This window comes from Salvelinus sp. IW2-2015, linkage group LG30 (genome assembly GCF_002910315.2).
Source record: "Salvelinus sp. IW2-2015 linkage group LG30, ASM291031v2, whole genome shotgun sequence".
In the NCBI taxonomy this organism is placed as follows: Eukaryota; Metazoa; Chordata; class Actinopteri; order Salmoniformes; family Salmonidae; genus Salvelinus; species Salvelinus sp. IW2-2015.
In genome coordinates, this window is record NC_036869.1 from 1,408,016 (window position 1) to 1,430,448 (window position 22,433).

At 45.5% G+C, this 22,433-nt stretch overlaps 1 pseudogene; it reads right to left on the reverse strand.

Annotated features, from left to right (window-relative positions):
• Window positions 1–22,433, reverse strand: part of LOC111954767 (zinc finger protein 385D-like) — a 39,445-nt pseudogene continuing 17,012 nt past the window's right edge.

The following is a 22,433-nucleotide window of genomic DNA, read 5'->3' on the forward strand; positions in this document are numbered from 1 at the left end:
CAAAATGAAGGATCTGAGTCTCTTAATTCATTTCAGTTTGAGAAATTCTTGAACGGGACCCAAAGAGGGATTAGTATCAAGGTAAGCAACAAATTCTTTATTGAAAAACAATACTCATATTTCATGACAAACACACGATCGAACACACTCAAGCATGGCACAAAAACCAACATAGACACCCTGGTCCAAGATGGTCAGTAGAGATAAATACTCTGAATCTGATCCCAGCTCTGTTTCCAACTTTACAGACTGCATTTTGTCTGCACTGGTCCCACAGATTCTGTTGGGTTCTGGTCCATCTGACATGGGTCTGAGTCAGGAGTAGGCCAAATCTGGTTCAGGTCTGAGTCAGTACGGTGAGAACAGAACTGATGTATGTGCCGTACGGAGAGGTCCTGGGGCAGGATGTAATAGGGTCTGGTGGAGGGGCTGAGTCTGAAAGAGGGCGGAGCCAGATGTAGGGGCAGGGCGCAAATGGAACGGGGACAGGGTTGCCATGGCAGCAGCAGCAGCGAGGGAGAGATGGCGCTGTAAGAGGCACGAGACGAGAGGCTTTGCCAAGTCCTGCTCCTTCCTCAGAGTGATCCCAACCTGGAAACCACACACAGCGTGATCAAAACCATTCTACAATTAAATCACAACATGATCACAACCAGTCTACACTTAAAATCACAACATGGATAACACCAGTCTACATTTAAATCACACTGATCACAACCAGTCTACATTTAAATCACAACATGATCACAACCAGTCTACAATTAAATCACAACATGATCACAACCAGTCTATACATTTAAATCACAACACGTGAATAACACAACCAGTCTACAATTAAATACAACGTGACTAAACCAGCTTACAATTAAATCACAACGTGATCAAACCAGTCTCAATTTAAATCACACTGATACAACCCAGGATCTACATTTAAATCACAACATGATCACAACCATCTACAAATTAATTACAACCATGAGTCAAAACCAGTCTACCAATTAAATCACAACGTGATCACAAACCAGTCTGCCAAATTAACTCACAAGGACAGTAGATCGCCAACCAAGTCTACAATTATATCACAACATGATCACAACCAGTCTATCAATTAAAATCACAACCAATGATCACAACCAGTCTACATTTAAATCACAACATGATCACAACCTGTCTATATTAAATCACAACATGATCACAACCAGTCTACAATTAAATCACAACATGATCACAACCGTCTACATTAAATCACAATGACACTGATCACCAACCAGTCTACAATTAAATCCACAGATCGTCACAACCAGTCTAAAATTAAATCACAACGTGATAACACCAGTCTACAACTTACAATCACAACGTGATCACAACCAGTACTAACAATAAATCACAACATGATCACAACCATCCTACAATTAAAATCACAACGTGATCACAACCGTGCTACAATTAAATCATAAACGTGATCGCAAACATAACACGCTATCAACCTGTATCCACAATCTACATAACACTTTACAAAACACTCCAATCCAATCATACCAGATGTAAACCACAAAGTCCACAACAAAACACTCAGTAAAGTACTGCCAAAAGAACAATAATGTCGGTACTCACTCGTCTGTAGATTCTGGTTGCGTTGAGACGGCAGACCATAGGGGCTAAACTGGGCTTGGCTTGGCTTCCTGTCGCACGGTCTTTATGCTTCTACTACTGATTGTGCTGAGGAGAGAGAGAGGGGCGGGTGGAGAGAGGAGGGGGGGGGGGGGGGCGACGATACCGACACGCCACATGTACAGAACTTGTTATCCCTGTTGAGCAGTAAGACGCGAGTTAGGCGAGTGGTCGCGGCAACAACGCGAGATATGGTACGAGCTAAGACCACTAAGAGCTATACTGTAAGATCGGTGGCAAATATCCTTGAATACTGAGAGCAGAGGTGCGTTTGTTTCGATTTTTTGGGCTGGTTGGGTTTCACTGTTGCTGTGGTTCCTATTTCCGCTCGAGTTCAGTGTGTCACTTGGCCGGCTGTTTGCCGGTGGGCTTGTACTGGCGAGGGCGTATCAAGTATTTGTTAGCATGGTAAAGCGGTTAGTACTAATGATAGCGTCATGACCCAACCTAGAAAGATGCCTTACGCGACAGGGTCGCGGTGATGCCCGGGCTAAGATTTGTGAGGCCTGTATCGATATGCTGTAGGAATATTTTGTATATGCAGTTGCAAGGTTAGTAGTATCTAAGGGCCTGCGCTTCTGCGTGGATGTTGTCGGTGTTCCGGGTCGTGGCTTTTTGCTTGGTTGTTTGGGCGGCTGGCGGCGTGGCGTGTTGTGGGGTGACCTGGGTTTTGAGGGTTGTGGGTGGTGTGGCTCATTGGTGGCGTGGCTGGACTCCGAGCGGTTGGTTTGTGCAGGTTGTGTGGGGGGTTTGGGGCGTTGCGCGTGGGTGGGTGTTGATGTTAGGGGTGGCCAGGAGACAAGCTTATATACAGTACTGTTGGCGTGAGACGGAGGAGAGGTCGGGTTGGAGATGCTCGATGGGTAGAAATAGGTCGAAGGGGTGTGGGACTTACGGCTTGGGGCCACTGGGTGTTATGGTGCCTGTGCTGGTGTGTTTGGCGTGGTGTTGGTGCGCGGGCGCCGATAGCAGGTTTTAGCGAGCTATGGTGTGTCTGGATCGACGGAGAGTATGCGTGTGTGGATTGGCTGCGCCCTGGCCGGCACCGGACGCGATCTTGACTATCTCCGGGGAGCTTGGCCGGTGGGCTTTACGGGTCTGTGGGCCTCCGAGCTGCGCGGTCGGGCCCGGCTTCCCATTTGCCCCCTGCACCTCTCTCTGCGAGTCACGTTGGTGCACCGGCGCGCGAGCTTTGCGACAGCCACGGTGTAGCTGAGTTGCCGCTCGAGTTGGTGTTGACCGAGGGGTCACCGCTTAGGCCCGGTCGTGCCAGCGGTGCACGTAGGCTAGTTTTGTTAATGTTGCGGTTTGAGCTTTGTCTTCGAGAACTATGCGTGGCTGGGTGCATGCCGCTGGCCCACAGTGCCTAGTGAGACGGTCCGGTGGATTGCATGGTCGTGCTTGTTTTGTTTGTTTTCCCCGTTTAGCGCCTTGTTTCGTTTTCTCTTCGTCCTCTCGCCCCTGTTGCCTGTGCGTCCTTGTTAGTGCTTGTTTTGTTTTGTGGGTGTTTCTTGGTTGGTGTCGGGGTGCGTGGGGTCGTGCTTGCTTTGCCTGCTGTTTGTTTCGGTGGGCGTTTTTTCGTGTGGTGGGTGTGGGCTGTTTTTTGGCTTTCGTGTTTTGGCTTTGGTGCTTTTGTTTGGTGGTGTTGTTTGTTCTGGGTTTGTTCTTGGGGGGTCTGTGGGTGTTTTTGTGACTGGATCGGGCTTCGTTGGGGTGGCAGGGTCTGCTTTGTGTTCTTGGTTTTTTTTGCGGGGTGTTCCGGCCGGTTTTTTGGCTGGTTTTTCGGCTGGGAGGTGCTCGGTGTGGTGCGTGTTTTGCGGGCATTGGGTGGTGCGGGGCGGTGTTTGGGTTTGCGGGCCTGGGCCCGTGTGTTGCTCTGGTTTGGCCCGTCGTTCTTTCGCGGCTTGGTAGGCCTTCGCGACGGTCTGATATGGTTTGGTTGTGGGTTTGCTGTTGTTGTGCGGTGCGGGCTTGTTTGGTTGTGGCGTGTTGCTGTAGTTGGTGTGTCCTGAGCTGGTGCTACCAGCGTTAGTTCCACGCTTGGGTTGGCGCCGGGATCGCGCTGGCGCTCGGTGGGCTCGGGCGTGAATAGTGAGCACCAGCGGTAGTGCTCTGGGGTTTGGTGAGGTCATTTGGTCGGGGGGATGGCTCGCTGGGTGCGTCCGGTCTTGGTGTTGTTGGAGGGTTCGAGGTAGTTTGGCTGCGCGTGCTGCGCTGTTTGTGTGTAGGTTGGCGGGGCGGCTGGCGCCGTCGTATGTTGGTCTTGCTCGGGTGGGCTGAGCGGTGGGTGGATGGTTGCTGTGCGGTTGCGTGTCAGCCGTCGGACGTGGTCTTGCTTGTGTGCGGTGGGTTGCTGGCGCTTGTATCGTGTCAGCTGGGTGGCTCTCTTCGCTGTTGAGGCCGGTATTCGGGCGGCGCCCGGTGCGCCGACCTTGGCTCTGTCTTGTGGGGCCGGGTCGGGCTGGGCCTTTTTGATCGTGTTATTCTGTTGGCTTTGCGTCACTGTCTTCGTATTTCTGTTTGCGGTGTGTTGGGCGGGTTCGTCTCGGTTTTCTGGGTTGTGGTGGAGGGGATTTGGTAGTTTCCTGGTGTATTGCGGTCTGTTGCCCGTCGTTTTTGTGTGGCTCGCTGTTCCGCACGCGCCACGGCTGGTGGCTCCGGTCTGTTTGCTTGGGCTCTCTGATTGTGGCGTTTCCCACGGCGGGTTGTTCTGGTTCTTCTTTTTTTTCCGCTTTATTGTTGTGCGCTGTTTTCAGCTCCGCCGCTTGTTCTTATGACTCTGATGTTTTGTCGCGGGGCGTCGTTGGGTTGTGTGTGTCTGTCTTTGTGTTGTTGTTTGTGGTTTATCGGGCCGAGTGTTGTGCGTGTTGTGTTCGTGGCGGGGTTGTTCCTGTGTTGCTCCGCACGTGGATGTTTTTTGGCCCCGGGTCTGGTTCTGCTTTGGCGGTCTGCCTGTTCGGTGCAGGCGGGCGGGCGGGCGGGTGTGTGTGGGGCGCGGTGCTATGCGGGGGTGGGTTAGTAGGTTGTGTTGGGGTTACGTTTTAGGTCTTTTTCTGTTCGTTTGTTCTCGCGGCCGCTTATCCCGTGGGTGTCGGCCTGGCTTGTGCGGGCCTTTGCGTGGTCTGATTCTTCGCGGCAGGTGCGTCTCGTTTGTGGCTTTTTAGCCTCCGTCTGTGAGTCTGTTGGGTGTCTGGTTGTCGTTGGCATCTCATGTTTCGTGGCGTTTTGCTCGTCTGGGGTGAGGGGAGGTGTGCGTGGGGGACTTTGGTTCCCTGGGGTCTGGTGTGGGTGTGGGGGTCCTGGCGTCGACGCTGTTGCCTATGTGCTGCGCCCTGGTTTGCTTTTTGGGTAGCCGGTGCTGCGGCCTCGGGGGGTGCGCGCGCCGGCGTGGGGGCGGGGGTTTGCGCTTGTGTCGTTCCTCCGGACTGTTTTCTGCTTTTTTCCGGATTTCTGGCGTTCGGTCGTTCGTGCCCGGCCGCAGTTCGGTGCTGGGGTGTGGCTTTCTTTCTTTTGGTTGTGTGTGGGGTCGCGTCTCTCAGGGGTTCTGGTTCGTCGCTGGGTCGGTACCCCGCTGTGTGATGTGCTGGGTTTTCTGTCTTGGTTGCGGGCTTTTGGGCCCGCTCCTTCTTTATCGTTAGTTTTTTTCGTCTCTGTGTTTTGGGTTTACGTGTTCGGCCGTCGCGGGTGTGGTCTGGTGGGTTTGTTCCCTTTCCTTAGGGTGTGATGGGGTTGTCTTCGCGCGGTTTGTTCTTCTTCGCGTCCTCTCTGTTTCTTTGGGTTTACGTCCGCTTGGCTGTTTTGCCGGTTCGGTGCCGTTTCGTGTGGATCTTGGGTCTGCTGTGTTTTGTTTCCGCTGGTCTGCTGCCGCTGGTCTTGTGGTGAGTTTCTGTTATAGGTTTTTCTTCTTCGGGGTTGCGGGGTAGGGCGCGAGCGGGGCCTCCTCTGTGCTGTTTCGCGTGTCCTCTGGTTCGGTGTTTTGGCTTTGTGTGTGTTGCGTTGCTTCCAGTGTGTCTGCTATTTCGCGCGCTCTTTCCGTATTTTTCTTTCGCCTTCTCTTCTGTGGCCGGTTTCTATGTGGTTGTGTCCGTGCGGTGGTCAGTGGTCTCTTGGTGGCTGTTTTTTCCTTGCTCGTTGTTGTCGTTTTGTGTTTTTTTTTCGTACCTTAATGTTTCTTCTGCGTTTTTGTCTGTTGTTGTATGGTGTGGTGTTTGGATGGGTTTGGGTGTTGAGTGTTTGCTTGTGCCTGTTTTGGTTCCCCCTGTTTATTTGTTCGACTGGCTGGCCGTCGGGTGTGGGTTTGGGGGGCTGATTTTTTTCTCTGGTTTCGGTCACGCTTAGTTGCTTTTCCGCGGGCTCGCTCTCTGACTGCTTGTCGTCTTTTGCTTCTGTTTCGCTTAATCTTCACTTGTAACCTCCTCGATTGTCGTGTGTGTTACTCATTGTTTGTCCGTCTTCGCTCTGTTTCTTTTTGGCTTTTTTCTCTTCTGCTCTCGTTTTTTGCTGTTTTGCCCTTTTGCTTTTGCTTCTTGTCTGGTCTGTTTGGGGTGCTGTCGTGGGTGTTTTGGGCGTTTCTGTTTCCTCTCTCTGTGAGTTGTGGGTGAGGTCTGGTTTCGTTATGCGCTGGTTTGTTGGGTTGACGTAGGTTGTGGGGCGTCGGCTTTCGCGTGATTGCGTTGGTGTTTGTGGTGTGTGGGTTGGTTGTTTGTGGCCGGTCCTTCGTTGGTCTGCGCGTTGGGGTTCCCGGTTTCTGTTTGCGCGTTCTTTTCTGTGTCGTCGTCGCGCTCTCTGTGCCCTGTTCATAGTCGGTGGCGCGGTATCTCGGCGTGTGGTGTTGCCGGAGTTTTTGGTTTGCGCGCTGTTGTTTTCTGGTTGGCGTTTTCGGTTTTTGGTCGGAGTGTCTGTGCTTTTTCTGCACGGTGTGGTTCTGTATGGCTCTCCTCCGGTGCTTACGGGTGGCCGGCTGGTTGTTTTGGCGTTTGTTACGCGGTATGGGGGTTTGTCGGTGCTACGGTTTTGGTCTGCCGTTTCTGATGTTCGTTTGCGGGGTGTTACGGGCTTGGTAGGTCCTGTTTTTCTTGCGGCGGGACCTCTGTTTGTGGATTTCTGTGGCTTTTTTTGGTCTGGTGTGTGCTTGTTCGGTTCGCCTTTTTCGCTCTGGTTGGTTTTTGCTCCTGCGCTGCCTTGTCAGCTGCGTTCTTTGGACACGTGTGTGCTTCCTTGTCCATCCTTGCGTTCCGGTTGGCTTCCAATAGCTGTGCCACTTTCGGCTCTGGCGGCTGCCTGGTCCCGTTTCGCGTTCCTGCAGAGGGTGTGCACCCTTCTGGTTACTGGATAATTTTTCTTATGTTACATCTGTTGCAACCTCCTCTAACACCTGGTTGTGCTTTGTTCTTCTTGGGGGTATTTGTGTGTAAGTTGCTTGCGTCTTTTTTCGGTTTTCGCCGACGGCTGTGGTACCTGTTGTCGGGTCTGGGTTGACTGTTTGGCCTGCCTGTTGCGTCACCGATCTGCCTGCTCCTCCGTTGGCCGCTGCGTCGTCGTCGATTCTTCCCTGGTATTTGTCTGGTATTGTGGCGTATGCTTTTTGGCCGGCGGAACTAGGCGCCTCCCGTTTTCTGATCCTTTTGTATTCCGTTGTTTTGTGCCCTGTGGTGAGATTGGTCTTCCGCCACGTTTTGGTTCTGCAGCCTGCTGCCGCTTTCCGCGCTTGCGGGCGTGGGTTGCGACCTGGGATACCACTGTCTCACTTCTCAGTGTCATTCTTTTCCGGTCTCGGCGACGGCCTGTCCTCTCACCTGTGGCGCGCGACTGTGTTTTGGGGTGTTGGGGGAGGTATGTCTCTTTGTTTTGGCCCACGGACTGTACGTGACGCTCTGTGGCGTTGGTTGGTTGTTGCTTAGCTGGTGGGGTGCGTGCGTTGTCCTGCATGTGTGTTTGGCCAGCTCCCTGCACCTACTGCACCCTGTCTGGCCCTTCATTTGGCGGGGCGGCAGTCTGCGGTGCCTGGGGAGATGAGATTTGGCCTGCCCGGCACTCATGTGCCCGCTAGGGCGCTTGAGGGGTGGGGGGGTGGGGGTGTGAGGGAAATTGGGTGGGGGGGGGGGGGGGCATTCGATGGGTGTTTTTTGGTACTGTGGTGGTCTGCCCCGTGGTGAATTCCCGGGGTTGATCGGGGTGTTTTGCAGATCTTTTCGTCCGTTCTTTTCGCACGGTGGTTGTGGCACGCCTTCTGTTCTGTCCGTCATGCGGTTAAATTCTTCTCCAGCTGCATGGGGTTGGGGGGTGCGGCGCCGTTCGTAGGGTGTCGGGCTGCCCCGCATGTTTTCATCCACTCTAGTACTGTTCAATTTTCCTTTACAATTTGGCTCCCGTTTTCCTTGGGGAAGGGCTCTGGGGTGTGAGGGCGTGGTGCTTCACGTACTGATTGATGGTTAATATTTCAGGGGTGCCCATTATTTGATTAGGTAACTACAGGTGCCCTGGCGTCATGTTGCGTAAGGGTCGTGACTGTTTTCACTTTATACACACACCAAACAAAACACACCACCAAACCACACCACCAACACCACACCACACGCAACACACACACCACAACACCCAAAGACGACACACCAAACACAACACACAACATAAGACCATACACCCAGTAATCCAACATTGTTTCTGGTTCAAATGGAACGGGTGGCGACACAATAGGTGGCAAAGGTTTGTTATTGGGAGTTTCGTTAACCTGCCGCTCTCTCAGGCGGAGAGATGAGTCGTGGGTGAAACACGATTGTGGTTTGTTTGTTTCCGAGGTGGTTGGTGGTGATGTGTTTGGGCAGTAGTGTTGGTCTGCCATAGAGAGAGAGAGAGGAGAGAGTAAGTAATGAAGAACGGGAGAGAAGGGTATGGTATGGTTAGCGTGAGAAGGGTAGAAGAGGTTAAAAGAGTGACTATGGGTGACTGGATGTCTCAGTAAGCAGGCATAATGATAACAAGGGGCAGCGAAAGCTAGAATATGTTGTAGTAGAACTGGAAGAATGGAATGTGAAACAGAACAAAGACTCGGAAGTATGCAGGAATACTACTAGTATGGAATGAGATTCTACAAGGATGAGGGAGACGGAGGATGTCTTAGCATAAATGGGTCAGTCTAGCTCATAGATTCACCAGGTCACAGGAAATTTACGGAAACACTAAATCTAATTAAAATCCATCTTTTTCCTCTCATCTCTGGAACGCAGATGTATAAATATTCATAAAAGGGCGGATTTCAGTTTAAATACAGTATACAACTAACCTGTTTGAGTTGTGTCTCGGAGTTGACGTGCACATCGCAGATCTCACAGTGGAAAGTTTTGTTCTGGAGCCCCGTTGACACCTCGGTGGGAGGGGCCAGCTTGGCTTTGACCCCTGACCTGGGGAATGACTTTATGGCTCCGTCGCCGCTCCTGGCCTCCAGCATTGTCTTGTGTTTCGTGCCTGACAGGGTGAAAGGTCAGATGGGCCAAAGGTTAGAAGCAGAGACGCCAACTAAGTACAGTATTAACAAAGTGGGGCATCTGGCTACAACATAAAGGTGCATCTCAATGGGGAGGATGACAAGAGAGAGATAGAGGCCCTGTCCTAACATACACTTTACCTATCAGATCAAGAAGGCAATAATGGCCTAGCCCTTGGGGATAGGGAGTGAGTGATCGATTGGTGTGGTATTGACCCGATGAGAGCAATGATTAAGAAGACGGACTTGTTGCAACATGATGATGACACACACCTGTACACAAACAGGTCATTAAAGCTTCATTCTCACCACTGTTGTGAGCCTGTAGCTGGGATGCAGAGTTGACCGCCACCTTGCAGAGAGAACAGTATAGTAGTCTCTTAGCCTTCTTTTCCTCCGACTCCACAACCTCCTCCACCTCTCCCTCCATCTCCTTCTCCTTCTCCACCAGGGGACAGAGTGACAGAGAGGGGTCAGAGGGCATTTCCATGGATACAGATGGGCTGCAGGTCAATGGAACCACCCCAGAGGCAGAGGGTGGTGACAACACGGCTCCGGCTGTGACATCTACACAGAAGAATAGAAAAGACCATCGTGATAAGGGTTTATCCCTCCATTTTCTGTCATGGTAAAATGAAAACGAATTTGAGTGTGGTGAATGGTGAATTAGTGGGGAGAGTGTTTGTGTGTGTGACAGTGGTGGTGAGAGAGAGGGGAGACACGTTTACTCTGATGCTTTCTTCTCTCCTACATCAACCTCTAATAGAGTCTCTAATGCTGATTACCACTGCAGGGTCTGCGTCCCAAACGGCACCCTATTCTAGATAGTGAATAGGGTGCCATTTGGGAAGCATCCCAAGTTTCTCAACTCTTACCATAACTCACTGAGACAGATAAAAGCACACCAGTGTGTATGAGATTCATTAGCTGTAATCTTGGTAATAATCAAAGATTTCCTATGGGTAAATCCACTTGAATTCAATCACTTTTTGACAGCACCCCTTTTGATTTGAACAAAAGCTTCATTACATACAGTATTTGCCCATTGTTTACTTGCTCAGAAAGTTACTTTTTGGAACTGAATGCCAAAACATTCAAGGGATAGAAGTCCTGAAAGTTGACCTTTTTTGATCACTAGAAAAGATAAACGGTTGAGATTGATGTCTTTTAAAAGTTTACAAAAACAGGGTTGTCAAACAATTCTAGAATTTATTGAATGTTTTATTTATTTATTTACAGCAATTATGTAATTTTTTTGCCTTAAGCATCAATTATCTAAAACCTGTCCACATTTTACATCATCTGAGGTGTTTGTGTTGTGCCAGCCATCGGTTGAGACAACATGCTCTTGAATACAGGGTGGGTGTCATGTTTTGACTGTTAAATGTACTAAAATGGGAATCAAATAGAAATTTCGACTTTTAAATAGTACCACAAAGATGGTTGGACATCCACACATCAAAGAATGTTGAGTTGAATGGGAGGATCTGTTGTTTTAAATTATACTGTCAATCCTCCATAGGAGACCTACAGATGTAGGATCTTAATTTGATCACTCTTTTGTTTCTGAGAATCTTCCTGCCTAGCAGGAAATGCAGACTTGTAGGCTATTTGAGTTTTGAAAGGCTTCTAAAGTTAAAGTTAAAATTTCAGTTCAATTTCAATGGTGTACCAGCTGAATCGCAATGGTCTGAAGGGATAGGTCCATTCTATGAATTATATTTCTATGATTGAAATGACACCCTGTATTCAAGACCATGTTGTGTCTCAACCAATGGCGGGCACAACACAAAAACCTCAAATCGGTTCTAAGCTACAACATATGCGAATATGAGAAGAATCTGAGATTTTAAATCATTGACATTAAAGGTTAAAAAAAAGATTGTTTTCATAAAAAAATGTTTTCTTTCAAGACGTTTTAAAATAGTTGGACAACCCTGTTAATAAGCTTTTAAATTATATTAAACTCAACTGTTTATCTTTTCCAGTGATGAAGACATAGATGTCTCATTGTATGATGGGGAATACAAAATGGGTCAACTTTGAGCACCTGTTTTGGCATTCAGGTCCAAAAAGTCACTTTCTGACCACTTCTTCCATGGTCTTAATTCATATGGATTTACCCCTATGGGAATCTGATTACATTTTTCAGAGTAGGAAAATTAGAGGCTTGGATTGAGATTATTATACTCCATTATCTGCAGTGAGACAGACTGGAAGAGGGGATTTGGGAACCTTGCTGTGGTAATGGTGATTAGGCCTGTTTGTCTGTTTTCATTGACTGTCTCTCTAAAATGGCAATAAGGCTGTTTGACAAAGTCATCAACACATGGCTCCCCTGTTTCTTCCACACGCAGAAAAACTCCCTCTATCGCTATCGCATTAAATCAAAATGGTCTCTCACTATGTTGCATTATTATCAAACAATATGCCTCCCACTCTCTGAAACACTCATGCACACCAACAAATGTGATAAGGGAATGTATCAAACACCTGGAAACCATGGAAACATGTATTTTATGTGTTTGATACCATTCCAATGATTCCGCTCCAGCCATTACCCCAATTAAGGTGCCACCAACCTGTTGTGATATAAAGACACATACACACTCCCAGATCTGCAGAGATTAACAAACAACGCAAACTCCTACAGCTGTGGACGCATACATACTCACAGATCTGCATACATTACAAACACACAAGCAAAGGGCTGCGTTTGAACCTCTAAAGACTGAGAATATACAGTTGAAGTCAGAAGTTCACATACACTTAGGTTGGAGTTATTAAAACTAGTTTTTCAACCACTTTACAAATTTCTTGTTAACAAACTATAATTTTGGCAAGTCTGTTAGAACATCTACTTTGTGTAGTAGTTTTTCCAACAATTGTTTACAGATAGATTATTTCACTTATAATTCACTGTATCACAATTCCAGTGGGTCAGAAGTTACATACACTAAGTTGACTGTGCCTTTAAATAGCTTGGAAAATTCCAGAAAATTCCTTTAGAAGCTTCTGATAGGCTAATTGACATAATTTGAGTCAATTGGAGGTGTACCTGTGGATGTATTTCAAGGCTTACCTTCAAACTCAGTGCCTCTTTGCTGACATCATGGGAGAAATCAAAAGAAATCCGCCAAGACATCAGAAATAAAATGTAGACCTCCACAAGTCTGGTTCATCCTTGGGAGCAATTTRCAAACGCCTGAAGGTACCACGTTCATCTGTACAAACAATAGTACGCAAGTATAAACACCATGGGACCACGCAGCCGTCATACCACTCAGGAAGGAGACACGTTCTGTCTCCTAGAGATTAACGTACTTTAGTGCGAAAAGTGCAAATCAATCTGAGAACAACAGCAAAGGACCTTGTGAAGATGCTGGAGGAAACTGTTACAAAAGTATCTATATCCACAGTAAAACGAGTCCTATATTGACATAACCTGAAAGGCCGCTCAGCAAGGAAGAAGCCACTGCTCCAAAACCGCCATTAAAAAATCCAGACTACGGTTTGCAAKTGCACATGGGGACAAAGATCGTGCTTTTTGGAGAAATGTCCTCTGGCCTGATAAACAAAAATGGAACTGCTTGGCCATAATGACCATCGTTGTGTTTGGAGGAAAAAGGGGCAGGCTTGCAAGCCGAAGAACACCATCCCAACCGTGAAACACCGGGGTGGCACCATCATGTTGTGGACTGGTGCACTTCACAAAATAGATGGCACAATGAGGAAGGAAAATTATGTGAATATATTGAAGCAACATCTCAAGACATCAGTCAGGAAGTTAAAGCTTGGTCGAAAATGGGTCTTCCAAATGGACAATGACCCCAAGCATACTTCCAAAGTTGTGGCAAAATGGCTTAAGGACAACAGGAGGAATGGGCCAAAATTCACCCAACTTATTGTGGGAAGCTTGTGGAAGGCTACCCGAAACGTTTGACCGAAGTTAAACAATTTAAAGGCAATGCTACCAAATAGTAATTGAGTGTATGTAAACTTCTGACCCACTGGGAATGTGATGAAATAAATAAAAGCTGAAATAAATCATTCTCTCTACTATTATTCTGACATTTCACATTCTTAAAATAAAGTGGTGATCCTAACTGACCTAAGACAGGGAATCTTTACTAGGATTAAATGTCAGGAATTGTGAAAAACGGAGTTTAAATGTATTTGGCTAAGGTGTATGTAAACTTCCGACTGCAACTGTATGTATACATGTATGTAGGGTCTGAATACTTATGTCAATGTGATATTTTTTAAATACATTCGCAAAAAAAAATTWAAAACTGTTTTTGCTTTGTCATTATGGTGTATTGTCTGTAGATTGARGAGGGAAAAAAATATTTTATTCATTTTAGAATAAGGCTGTAATGTAACAAAATGTGGAAAAAGTCAAGGGGTCTGAATACTTTCCCCAATGCACTGTATTTAATATGTATTTAGGGTAATGTAGAGGAAGGAGTGTTTAATGCCTTTCAGCCTTTTAGTACATCTTCTCTTTTTGACAGTGAGGATAGACAGGTGCACACAAACACGTGCACATGCACTCATGAACACACACACACACGCACGTACGCACGCAGTGCACACAAGGAGACAAAGACAGCTCTCTCTCATTGAAGCCACTGAAGTTCAAGGCCGACCACGGTACTGGTTGGCCTTAAATAATAAGACAATCATGATGCCAATTATTGCTTCTAATACAGCAAATGTCCTAGAATCAATTATTTTAAAATTGCACACAGAAGAAGTTATAAAGATAATTTAGTTGCTAATGGCGGCCTTCAGTACATCGTTCAGTCTTCAACATGAGTTACTCAGTGAGAGGGCAGCACTGAGCTACGTCACTTACTGGAGTGGCCCAGTGAGTGTGTTATGTCTCCACGAGACGCCATCTTAACCGTCTTCATTTGGCTTTAATGTGCTATTGAGTCTTCACATATGAATGAATGGTGTCATGTGATTGATGGATTTTTGCATTCATATATACAGTCATTGACACACACACACACAACCACACACACACCAACCTGTTGAACTGGGTTCTGAGCTGGGCGGCACAGGGCAGGGTGATACGTTCTTGGTCGTGGTTTCCTTGGTTACTGTGTCAGGGGCTCTGGTCTTGCAGTCTGGTGGGTCAAGGGCTTTGAGCCTCTTGAAGTGTTTGGTACCATTGTAATGGGATGAGGCCTGGCTCTACACAGAGAAAATAGAGCCAGAAGCACTGAATCACACAAGAGACAACAACTCCAATGACCATGCAGTAGTAAGAACTCAAGTTATGTAACCACAGGGTCAAGCCAGAGATCTAACATGATTAGTGTTTCATCAGTTATCAGATGCTCTTATCCAGAGCAACTTATAAACTCTGAGAGATTTTCATCTCATACATCTCATCCAATATCAAACCTGTGCCATCCACAAAGTATATGTACTGGTTAACACCACACAACACTTAGTATATATATCTACTGGTCAACACCACACATCACTTAGTATATATCTACTGGTCAACACCACACAACACTTAGTATATATATCTACTGGTCAACACCACACAACACTTAGTATATATCTACTGGTTAACACCACACAACACTTAGTATATATATCTACTGGTCAACACCACACATCACTTAGTATATATCTACTGGTTAACCACCACACAACACTTAGTTATGATATCTATGGTCAACACCATACAACACTTAGTATATATCTTACTGGTTCACCACACAACACTAATATTCTACTGGTCAACACCACAACACTTAGTATAGATTCTTACTGGTCAACACCATTACAACACTTGTATATATCTACTGGTCAACACCATACAACACTTAGGTATATATCTACTGGTCAACACCACACATCAACTTAGTATATATATCTATGTCAAACCACCACAACCACTTAGTATATATATCTACTGGTCAACACCATACAACACTTAGTATATATATCTACTGGTCAACCACACAAACTAGTATATATCTACTGGTCAACACATACAACACTTAGTATATATCTACTGGTCAACACCATACAACACTTAGTATATATCTACTGGTCAACACCACACAACACTTAGTATATATCTACTGGTTAACACCACACAACACTTGTTATATCTATGGTTAACACCACACAACACTTAGATATATCTACTGGTCAACACCATACAACACTTAGTATATATCTACTGGTTAACACTACACATCACTTAGTATATATCTACTGGTCAACAGCACACAACACTTAGTATATATCTACTGGTTAACACCACACAACACTTAGTATATATCTACTGGTCAACACCACACACACTTAGTATATATCTACTGGTAACACCACACACACTTAGTATAGTATCTACTGTAAGACACCACCAACACTTAGTATATATCTACTGGTTAACACCACCACACTACACTTAGATAAGTCTAATCTGGTCAAAACCACACAACACTTAGTATATATCTACTGGTCAACACCATACAACACTTAGTATATATCTACTGGTTAACACCACACATCACTTAGTATATATCTACTGGTTAAGTTCAAACTCTGCAAGCATCCCTGGTACTGCCCTGTATCTGGTGAAACTCTGCAGCATCCCTGGTACTGCCCTGTATGTGGTGAAACTCTGCAGCATCCCTGGTACTGCCCTGTAAGAGATCAAACTCTGCCTACCTCTGAGTTGAACCTCAGTCGGCACACGGCACACGATGAGCTGGGTTTCCTCATAAGGGGCGTGGTTAGTCCAAATCCTGGACCAATCTGGGATTTGTGAACGCGGTCCATCTGCAACAACAAGAGTGAAAAGGTGTTGAATTACTGTGGTACGGCTAGGGCAGAGGCTGAGACAGAAGTGAAGGTTGAGCAAGATGTCAATGTTAAAGAGTACCTCAAATGCTCTCACACTAGGGCTGTGGCGGTCATGACATTTTGTCAGCTGGTGATTGTCAAGCAAATAACTGCAGGTCTCACGGTAATTGACCGTTAATTAACATAAACACATTTAGCATCTCGTGGCTTCCACGCATAGCCTACAAGCCACTGACGCAAACCTTTGGAATATCTACATTTTAAAAAGTCTAATAAACCAATATAATATAGCCTACGCCATCACAATAAATCCATTATTTATTTTAGACCAGTCTAAAGAAACATGATATGACGAAAATGTAGTCTTTTTCAGTTGAACAGAATAGCATACTCTGAGTTATCCTTATGTTAGGCCCAGGTCTGGCTATGCCATATGGCTGAGGGCTACACTAGTTCATTTAGTAGACAAGATTTGCTGAGAATTCAGTGGCATTATTTTATATTATAGTATGAAGAATACAATTGAACATAGCTGAATAAAATAGTAAGGATCTTTTCTCCAAATTATTTGAGGGAGTGCGCACTATTCTGTGTTGAGCGGTTAACAAAGAAACTGGTCCTCCTATTTGCTTAATTTAGGGTTATTTATGCAACTTTAGTAGTGATACAAACATTGGGCTATATGTTTTGATTTTAATACATTCCAAGGCTGCATGATGCGACTCTAATGATGATTTGAAAAAAGTCGCATGAAAGGCATGAGCTCTGCTTTATTTTTTGCGCAGGCTGCACACACTTTATCAGTCTCTCATTCACAAATTGACAAGCACTTGATAATGCCTCGATTTTCCCGGCAACATCCCCTTTGTGTGGTCGTTGTGCCCTTGGGCTGAATATAATAATTATAATACCCTTCTCCCGGCTGAGTGCTCCGAAGCACCTCTCACTCACATGGCTCTCTCAGATATCTAAATTCTTATTAAGCCCGTCATGTGATCGGGTCCTTCTCACAGGCTACAAGTGAAGACAGACACATCGGGGATGCAACTGCGCAATTCCGAGGCGCATATTGAAGAATTATCCATATTTACTATTCATCAGCCAACAAGATGAGTAAGCCTAACGAATATCAAAAGCACTAGCCTATGTCAATCTACTATCCAGCATAGTATAAAAGTTGACTTATCCTATTCTGTGCGAGAAATAAATATTCCAAACATAGTCTGGGATGCGATAGATCCCAAATGAATATAACCACTAGCATCAAAAACATTTTTTTAAAGCAATGAGGCGGATGCAACAGATCAGAACGTTTAGCTTAAAATGTTGATAAACTATTAGGCTATTTCTTCACATTAAGCGCAGCAATGCACACACGGTAGTTAGCGGGAATTCTCAAAAGTGATCACAAATGCAATTATGCATGTAATGCTTTTATTATAAAGGTGCATTTTTATGGTGAAAACTATCTTCCCCAAACTTTAAACTCAACCACTGCGTGTGTTAGGCGCTACACCTGTTGTAAAGTGGATTAATGTGCTTCATTTTAAGAAGTTATTTGGCCCCTTTAGTTGTGATACAAACCTTATCAAAACATATAGGCATATGGGCTAGGCTACATGATTATGATTTGAAAAAGTCAACAAAAAAAAGGCATTTGCTGTTTCTTGCCTTACTGCTATGGTGGCAAAATTAGAAACATTGTTATGCAAATGCGCTGTATGAGCCTTAAACCTGTACATTTCCACTGTCTGTTTCTCTCATGTAAGAAGCCATTGTTTTTTCCTCTCTTGTTTCTGAGTGACTTGTTCACGCGGCCAAAGACAAAGAGCCTCTAAGAATGACCACAGTTTTTGGTCCATCCTGTTCTTTTCGTATCTTTCAAGGGCACAGCTGGGTGGAGATGTAAAGAGATCAGAGGCTAGCTTGAGCAGCAGCGAACATTCTACCAGCAGAAAGGAGTAACAAAACTGGCGTTATCACTAGTTTGTGCGTTATGTTCCCACCATGATCCTCACACACCTGTTAAACTGCCATGTAGACAGTGGTTGTATTTTCCTATAAAGGCTGAGACCCAACTCTTGCTTGTTTGGCTCTTAACTCTGCAATGTTGTTGAGTGGATTGTTAACCAGCTCCAGATTTGTAAACCTTATAATAAAAAGTGAAGAATCTGCAGTCTCTCTTCCTTTTGATTAGAATTTCCACGCCACTGCACAAGCTGGGCATCATTCACAAATGATAATATATAATTCCCAAGTAATAGGCAAATATTGTAACCCATCAGACTAATCTTGATTTAATCTTGTCTTTACATATACTAAATAATATACAGTACCAGTCAAAAGTTTGGGCACACCTACTCATTCAAGGGTTTTATCTTTATTTTTACGTTCTACATTGTAGAATAATATTGAAGACATCAAAACTATGAAATAACACATATGGAATCATGTAGTAACCAAAAAAGTGTTAATCAAATCAAAATATATTTTAGATTTTAGATACTTCAAAGTAGCCACCCTTTGCCTTGATGACAGCTTTGCACACTTTTGGCATTCTCTCAAGTAGGCTATACTCCTGTTGTAAAGACAAGCAATGTGCTTAATATTAGGAACGTTGACAAATAGATATAGTAGGCCTAGCCTATAGAAAGCTGATGGGTTCCTCCTCTTTTTAATAGAGGCCATCAAAACTCTGTTTTCTCACGCAATTGCATACCCTATAGAAATGTTGCACAACATGAGCTCATGGCCTCTCATTAAGTGTTTGATTAGATTTTCAATTACATTTGCATTGATGCAGAGCGATAAGAGGGACAATAGAGTGCTGAGTCTAGGCAGTTAGCAAGTTTGGTAGGCTACTAATGACCATCAGCAGCATCAGAGCTTGGAGAAGCCTAATTACCGTGACTAAATGGTCACGGGGAATTTGATTGCCATCATGACTCGTGACCACCGGTGTGGCGTTAATATGGTTACCGTAACAGCCCTATCTCAGACTTAAACAGGCTTAGAGTAATGGTCCTTCCATTACTTATAACAGATGGTGACCAATGCAGGCCTACCTTCCCAATCCAAACCAGAGGGAGAATATGGTATGGATAGGGTTAAGAGTAGGGTTAAGAGAAGGGTTAAAAGTAGACTTACGAATATCAAATCAATTTTCTTTTGCTTCTGCTTCTAGTTCCGACCATGCAGTAATATCTAACAAGTAATCTAACCTAACAATTTCACAACAACTACCTTATACACACAAGTGTAAAGGAATGAATAAGAATATGTACATAAAAATATATGAATGAGTGATGGCCGAACGGCATAGGCAAGATGCAGTAGATGGTATAAAGTACAGTATATACATATGAGATGAGTAATGTAGGGTATGTAAACATTATATAAAGTGGCATTGTTTGAAGTGGCTAGTGATACATTTATTACATCAAGATGGCAAGATGCAGTAGATGGTATAGAGTACAGTATATACATATGAGATGAGTAATGTAGGGTATGTAAACATTATATAAAGTGGCATTGTTTAAAGTGGCTAGTGATACATTTATTACATAAAATGTTCCATTATTAAAGTGGCTAGAGTTGAGTCAGTATGTTGGCAGCAGCCACTCAATGTTAGTGATGGCTGTTTAACAGTCTGATGGCCTTGAGATAGAAGCTGTTTTTCAGTCTCTCGGTCCCCGCTTTAATGCACCTGTACTGACCTCGCCTTCTGGATGATAGCGGGGTGAACAGGCAGTGGCTCGGGTGGTTGTTGTCCTTGATGATCTTTTTGGCCTTCCTGTGACATCGGGTGGTGTAGGTGTCCTGGAGGGCAGGTAGTTTGTCCCCGGTGATGCGTTGTGCAGTCCTCACTACCCTCTGGAGAGCCTTACCGTTATGGGCGGAGCAGTTGCCGTACCATGCGGTGATACAGCCCAACAGGATGCTCTCGATTGTGCATCTGTAAAAGTTTGTGAGTGTTGTTGGTGACAAGCCAAATTTCTTCAGCCTCCTGAGGTTGAAGAGGCGCTGCTGCACCTTCTTCACCACGCTGTCTGTGTAGGTGGACCATTTCAGGTTGTCCGTGATGTGTACTCCGAGGAACTTAAAACTTTCCACCCTCTCCACTACTGTTCCGTCGATGTGGATAGGGGGCTGCTCCCTTTGCTGTTTCCTGAAGTCCACGATCATCTCTTTTGTTTTGTTGACATTGAGTGTGAGGTTATTTTCCTGACACCACACTCTGAGGGCCCTCACCTCCTCCCTGTAGGCCGTCTCGTTGTTGTTGGTAATCAAGCCTACCACTGTAGTGTCGTCTGCAAACTTGATGATTGAGTTGGAGGCGTGCATGGCCACGCAGTTGTGGGTGAACAGGGAGTACAGGAGAGGGCTGAGAACGCACCATTGTTGAGGATCAGCGGGGTGGAGATGTTGTTACCTACCCTCACCACCTGGGGGCGGCACGTCAGGAAGTCCAGGACCCAGTTTCACAGGGCGGGGTCGAGACCCAGGGTCTCGAGCTTAATGACGAGTTTGGAGGGTACTATGGTGTTAAATGCTGAGCTGTAGTCGATGAACAGCATTCTTACATAGGTATTCCTCTTGTCCAGATAGATTAGGGCAGTGTGCAGTGTGATTGCGATTACGTCGTCTGTGGACCTATTGGGGCGGTAAGCAAATTGGAGTGGGTCTAGGGTGTCAGGTAGGGTGGAGGTGATATGGTCCTTGACTAGTCTCTCAAAGCACTTCATGATGACGAAAGTGAGTGCTACGGGGCGGTAGTCATTTAGCTCAGTTACATTAGCTTTCTTTGGAACAGGAACAATGGTGGCCCTCTTGAAGCATGTGGGAACAGCAGACTGGGATAAGGATTAATTGAATATGTCCGTGAACACACCAGCCAGCTGGTCTGTGCATGCTCTGAGGACGCGGCTGGGGATGCCGTCTGGGTCTGCAGCCTTGTGAGGGTTAACACGTTTAAAAGTTTTACTCACGTTGGCTGCAGTGAAGGAGAGCCCGCAGGTTTTGGTAGCGGGCCGTATCAGTGGCACTGTATTGTCCTCAAAACGAGCAAAGAAGTTGTTTAGTCTGTCTGGGAGCAAGACATCGTGGTCTGCGATGGGGCTGGTTTTTCTTTTGTAGTCCGTGATTGACTGTAGACCCTGCCACATACCTCTCATGTCTGAGCCGTTGAATTGCGACTCTACTTTGTCTCTATACTGACGCTTAGCTTGTTTGATTGCCTTGCGGAGGGAATGGCTACACTGTTTGTATTCGGTCATGTTTCCGGTCACCTTGCCCGGATTAAAAGCAGTGGTTCGCGCTTTCAGTTTTGCGCGAATGCTGCCATCAATCCACAGTTTCTGGTTGGGGAATGTTTTAAAACTTCTCATGGATCAAATCCCGTTAGCGGGATCGATTTGACAACATCCGGTGAAATGACAGAGTGCCAAATTCAAATTAAATTATTAGAAATATTTAACTTTCATACAATCACAAGTGCAATACACCAAAATAAAGCTTGCCTTCTTGTGAATCCAGCCACCGTGTCAGATTTCAAAAAGGCTTTACGGCGAAGGCAAACCATGCTATTATCTGAGGACAGCACCCCGCATACAAACACATGACAATCATATTTGAACCCGCCAGGCGCGACACAAAACTCAGAAATAAGGATATAATTCATGCCTTACCTTTGAAGAGCTTCTTCTGTTGGCACTCCAATATGTCCGATAAACATCACAAATGGTCCTTTTGTTCGATTAATTCCGTCGTTATATATCCCCAAAATGTCCATTTATTTGGCGCGTTTGATTCAGAAAAACACCGGTTCCAACTCGCCCAACATGACTACAAAATATCTAATAAATTACCTGTAATCTTGGTCCAAACATTCCAAACAACTTTCCTAATCCAACTTTAGGTATTTTAAAACGTAAATAATCGATCAAATTTAAGACGGACTATACCGTGTTCAATAGCTGATAAAATTAAAGTGGAGCGCGCTTCAGGTCACGCGCCCCAAACAAAACAGTCCACCTGGCTCGAGCCTCAGAAAGGAAAGGGCTACTTCTTCATTACTCAAAGGAAAAACATCAACCAATTTCTAAAGACTGTTGACATCTAGTGGAAGCTGTAGGAACTGCAAGCATATTTCTATTAAAACGGGCTTGCCATAGAAAGCTAATGGAAAACAGATTGACCTAAAAAAAAAATCCCTGGATGGATTGTGCTCGGGGTTTCACCTGCCAAATCAGTTCTGTTAAACTCACAGACATTATTCAAACAGTTTTTGAAACTTCAGAGTGTTTTCTATCCAAACCTACTAATGATATGCATATCATAGCTTCTGGGCCTGAGTAGCAGGCAGATTACTATGGGCACGCTTTTCATCCAGACGTGAAAATACTGCCCCCTATCCCAGAGAGGTTATTAATAGACGCTG